Genomic DNA, 5,784 nt, shown 5'->3' on the forward strand with positions numbered 1-5,784 from the left:
GGGTGTTTTATTTTTGTGCACAAGTATTTTGTCTAAACCATAATTTTTAAAATGTGCTTGTGCTAATATTTGGACCAGCGTGTTTGAGGCATAGCACCCTTAAATCCAACCCTTGTAGTTTTAATATTCTGTTGAATTTTTGGTGAGTGACAGATCCTGCTGCTACTTTGTCTAGTATGTAGCCCCTTTACCACAACATGCCTCTTGTCTTGCCTCTGGAAACCTTCCATGGTGATGGCACAGTGTGTTTAGACTTGGAAATCCATTACCTGGGTTCAGGAAAGGAGAATGTCCAAGAAGTGAAGCCTCTAGTTAATGCAACTGGCACTAGGATGTACACAAAGTTGACCTAATGCTAGAGCTGAATGTGTGAGGAAAAATTGGGGGGAAAAAAGCAAGGTCAGCTTTAAAACACAAATGGTTCTTTCCCCTCGCCTTCTGAAAACATGCAGAGCTGGTTTCTGCACTGCTCCTCCACTCAGGTGACCAAAGAGGTGCCTCTGTGGCCTGGTTCCTCCACCACTTCTCACTGCAGGTGTGCTGTCCCACGGGCTGCTCTGTGGTGCTGGCTGAGGTGTGCAGGACTGGGGTACCTGTGTCTTCCTGGAGTGCTGAGGTCTTGTCAGACATCCCATGCCTGACCAGCGTTGCTAGTTCTGTCTGCCGAAGTGGTTTAAAAAATCTACCCAACTTCAAAGAGCGACCAAAGAGAGCACGAGATGAAGCTGCATGTGAGTTTCTTGCTGTGTTTTACACTCTGCTCTTGGTTGCTGCTCTGTTACAGCCCTGTCTGACACCTCAGCATGCCAGCTGCACTCATTTTGCATGACAACCAAATCCCCAGTTATTGCAGTTGATGTTGTGATGCCATTTATACCTGTTTTCTGGCTGGGAACTCAGAGGCATCACCTTTTTCCAGGTCTGTGCCTGGTGACTCTGGGCTGGAGTGTTCTGCTGGGGCCGGAGAGTCCCAGCCCCCAGTATTTGTTTTTTTGCCAGTCTCCCCCTCTCACCATGCAGGTGAGCAAATACTTGTTTTGTGGAATGTGAAAGTGGCTCCCAGGCTGCAAGGCAGTTGTTTTGGGTTTAACTGGCACGATGGGGAGTGGTACCAGTTTTTGTGGCACTGCATGAAACACTCTCAGCTCCATGTCTCTTTGCTTTCTGGATGTTATGCCCACACCCAGTGCTGTTTTAATTTGGGATTTGTGTTTAGCTATCCTGTGTGGTGGGACTGAGGAGTAACTGCTGCCTTTGTGTCAGCAGAAGACATGGGTTTTGTAAAAGTGTGACTATGAAGATAAAGATTTATAACAGAGCAGGAGAAAAAACCCAGAAATTATTTGAGAAGCCACATTATGAAGGAAAAATGTTACAGGAAGCATGAGCCTTCCATAAAAATTCCTTTTTTGGTGAAGAATTTAATACACAACCTTGATGAGAGAAGAAATTTTACCTCAATGATGTTCTGAAATGCTTTATTTAAGAATTAGACATGAGGAAAACCTTGTCTTTCTGCAGTTTAGACAATTTGCATTTAGATACTTTAGACATTTTCTTTAAGCAATGATGCTTAGTAACTTCTAGATATCTAAATAATGTTTATATATAAATTACATGTCCTGTATTTTATACACATGCATGATTGTTTTGCTTTCTCTCTTGTCTTTCTGTGTGTACAGCAATCTTCTCTGTATTTTTTTCTCCAATAGGCACTTGGAAGTGGATCTGATCACAGCTGAATTGTACAAGCCTGCTTCTTGCTACATGAAATGACAGCAAGGTTTTTATCATTGCAATTTGGAATAATAATTCTCTCTAAGATGAAAAAAAAATCCCCATAATAATTTTTTTTTCTCCTCATGAGAGGTGTTAGATGGGTAGACCTTGGCATCCATCTCAGTGGCTTCTCTTGCTGCATTTGGCTATTTGGCTTGACTTAAGCTGCATAAGGGTTTGTTGTTTTTTTTGGTTTTTTTTTTTTTTTTTTTTTTTTTTGTGAAGCCTTCTTAGAACACCAGTGTGTTTTGGATTAAGACAGTTCAAAGAGAGAATTTTGTTATTTTCCCCCCCTAGTTCTCATATTTCTGAAGTCTAGAAAAACTCAAGCCTCACTTTTACAGCCTCTTGAACAGTGTAGTGTTATTTAGCTTGCACTCTTTCATCAAATTGGTCAGGCAGTCCTGCCCCATGATTTTAGGCTTGGGTTTGATTAAGAAATGTCTAATGGAGAGTGAAGCTTTTGGAAAAGCTTTTTTGGAAAATTACCTTCCTGTAATGACGTGCTAGAGTCCCCCATCTTGGAGAGATTCTCATCTACTCCTTCCACAAGCATTTCTACAGTGCACCAATTCTACCCTTCTAATTTTTCCTAAATGATAAAATGTACCTCTCCATGTTTCTCAACCCTGTTTCATCAGAAATTGTGTCCTCAGCTTCACTTTCTTGCAGGTTTCTGCAACTTTTGATGACAAGACAATTCTTTGGTTGGTAAATATTGAGAAATATCTGTCCTTGGTGTGTACTTGGAAAAAGCTGCAGCTAAATGCTTACAGGTAATGATCTGTCCTGACTGTTGCATGAAGGTTTCCAAAAATAGTTTTTTATAAGCAAAAATAACCCTGAGTTTTGATATTAATAGAAAAATGCTTCAGGTCTTCTCCTTAATGCTAGTGCACTGGAAGACCTAAAAATGAGAGGTCTAAAATACTTTCAGGAGAGACTTCAGGTATCAGGGGATCTTAGTCAAAAGATACTCAAGGTCTTTTGAAGTGACTTATATTTTGAATAAATTATGGGTACCCATCTTCTAAAAATGGAGTGATTTTGTGACAGTTGAAGTTTGACATGAGTTGATATTGCCATTTTATTTTCTTGGTCAGCTTCTGTATCTGTGTATTATCTTGTATTATCTCACAAGCTGTTCCCTGTAACAAGACCCATCTAAATGCTTGGGAGTTTTTCAATTAATTTTGACATTTTGAAAATGAAGAAAGTTTGCAGTAAATGAGTTATTAATGTGAAGAACTGAATGCATATGGTCCTTTTGAAGTATTCCCACCTGCCCCCATGAGATTTCTGTGGAAATAGTAATTGATATTTCATGTATTTGTCATTTGACATGTAATGCTTACCTTACTTGATTGGCCAGAGGCTGTGACTGAAATTTAACTCTACTCTGCAAGGTGCTGTACAGATGGAGACAATATGATGTCCTCTGCATCTAAGGACTTACATTTGACATATGAAGGGCAGAATGAAGAAGCATCAGAGAGGTTTGTACTGCTCAGTTTTTCGTGGGGCTTCTGTGATTCCCTCATCAGTTTGGTATCTTCCAGAAGATGTTGTCATGTTCAGTGATCTGCTTGAGCACTGGGCTCAGCTCTCAGGGAAGTCACAGTGGTGAAAAAGGAGGAGAGCGGGCATGCTGTGCTTTTTGGGGACTTCCCTGGGTGCTGCGGTCCTGCTCCTGGGGAGATGCTGTGCTGGGAATGCTGGATTGCTGAGGACAGGGTGTCCCACCTGTGCCAGGCTGTGGTCCCTCAGCTGGTAGCCCTTTTGAAGCCAACTCTTGCTGCGAAATGGTCCCACTGCCTTTTGATGCAGCTGGCTTGGGGCACTGCTTTGTGGAATTTTGCTCACTTTCACTAGCTTGTAGACACTATCTTTTCCCTTCTCCTTTCTTCATACAGGCAATCAATCACCTCCTTGCTCAGTTACAGCTGCCTTCGGACCAGGGCTGACATCTGGAAGCACCCACACCACTTAAGCCTGTTCTCTCCCGGGGCCCTGCCTTTGCATGAGGTTTTGATTTACTGTTTACTATTTCAGGCTTGTAACAAGTAGGCATCCCAAAGCCTTTTAGACACACTTACTGTCTCAGTCAGATAGTCCAAGAAGTCATGTACAGATTGAGACTGAGCAGTGAAACATCTGCATACGCTTAACCTTGCTTCACTTCTGGCATTGCTCTTGAGTGTTATTTGGGCTTTGATCAGACCTATTTATTCAGCCCAGGATCTTTCCTCTTCCTTAATATCCTTTCACATGCCTGCTTCTCCAGACTCTGGAGTCTCCTCCTGTTTCTGAAGTCAGGTTTTGCTTCTGCCTTTTCACTTTTAATCCAAAATTGCCAGTGGGAACAGCATGTTTTTATAACTGTAGGTCCTCTTTGTCAAGGGGTTAGTTCACAAGACAATATATGTACCCTCAGGAGCTGATTTGTTTGTCAGACTTGAAAAACTGGTTCATCTCAATAATAGCCATTTCTTTGTGCAAGGGACTCTGCCTGAATGACATGGGTAATTATCTGTTTAGAGTGCAAATAACCTGCATTTTCATAACACAGTTTGCAGCAGTGCAAAACCAACCCATGGTACACAGATTCCCAAAACGTGTAACCTGGCTTTTATTGCCCGATTAGCTGTTTACCAACATATTTGTCTCATGAGCTATGGACCTTTCTGTCCTGGGTGTGCTGAAAAACAGCACACGCATCAGGCTCCTGAGAAGTTTCTAAATTGAGCATTAGATATTTTTATCAAAGACTAGAGTCAAACTTAAATCTTTCACTAGTAGACGGAATCCTCTTAGGAATGAAATTTACAATGCCAAGATTTCTCTATATGCATATATCCCTTACTATACTGTCCTAACTAGAAGCTGCTATAATTCATTTTATTTTGCAGAGCTTTCTGGTGAATTATTTTCTTTCTCAGTAATTTCTCCGTTTAGGAACCCTCCTGAGAAATCTTTGCTGTATTAGCTTGAGCTTTGCGGCATCTTTATCTTTAAATAGCTCTTTTAAATTTGCTTAGGCAAATCTGGGGTTTCGTCTGTCTTCAGCGGTATTAAAATAGTATCTGAAGGGAGTGTTACCTGGGTAAGAAGACACACCACTAGATGATACTAAAAATGAGAGACAGATGGATTGCTGCTCAGAGACAACAAGATTATGGGTAGAAACCTGTTTACCTTTTGCAATACAGCCGCTGAGCTGAACAAGTCATCAGAACAGAATGGAGCTGAATAATGCATGGCTCTAACAGTGTCTAATTCTTCGAGCTGGAGGGGAGTTTCTTACACCAAAACTCCTCTTGCAGAATTATCTGGCCGGGCTTGAGTGCTGGAAAGCACTTTTGATGTGAGCTTTTGCTTTGTTTGCAAGTGCAGATGTGCTGTGGGCTAGCTAATGGTCTTTTGGCAAAGACTGCCCTTTTCCTGGAGCTGTCAGGGCTCTACCTGGAGCAGATTGTCTCTCCCTTCAGAATGATTTCTTTCCACAGTCTTTGTGTGCCAGCAGGACCCATGGACCACAAAGAGGAAGTTAGCTTGCAGGAAATTTGGTACCAAGGCTGGACACAGCTCCTCAGTTGCACTGGGCCACCACAGGACAAAAAACCATTGTGAGCAGCCCCTGACTGGATTGCTGTGGTGCTGGCTTTTGAGCTCTAGGGCATTCTGGATTGAATATTCATGCATAACTTTTAATTCCTACAGGTGAGGAGAAGACTGCAGTCATACAGGCTCTTTTTGGGGATGGGATTTAGCCAGTCATGCTCTGAGTGATCATCTTTGTGTCCTGTGTTTTTGCCATTTGAGCTGAAGAGGAAGAGGCAAACACACTGTATGCCAGGTGCAGGATTTTCTGTACTTGCCTTTTGGAGAGCAGGGCTGAAACCAGAGGTTCAAACCTTGGCATGACTAACCTGCAGATACCTGTGTTACTGCTGAATGAAGGATCAGGACAGATTCCACCCTCACTGTCTGTGTCCATCTTTTTAC

The 5,784-nt window shown here is 42.1% G+C and overlaps 1 long non-coding RNA gene across 1 annotated transcript; it reads left to right on the forward strand.

Moving 5' to 3' along the window:
- Nucleotides 1-686: 686 nt before the first annotated feature.
- On the forward strand, nt 687-3,746 carry LOC144248180 (uncharacterized). Its single transcript, XR_013341561.1, has 5 exons — nt 687-731; nt 1,713-1,783; nt 2,452-2,555; nt 3,186-3,275; nt 3,693-3,746. It is a non-coding gene; the product is annotated as an uncharacterized LOC144248180 (long non-coding RNA).
- The last annotated feature ends 2,038 nt before the right edge of the window (nt 3,747-5,784 follow it).

This window comes from Lonchura striata, chromosome Z (genome assembly GCF_046129695.1).
Source record: "Lonchura striata isolate bLonStr1 chromosome Z, bLonStr1.mat, whole genome shotgun sequence".
Classification (NCBI taxonomy): Eukaryota; Metazoa; Chordata; class Aves; order Passeriformes; family Estrildidae; genus Lonchura; species Lonchura striata.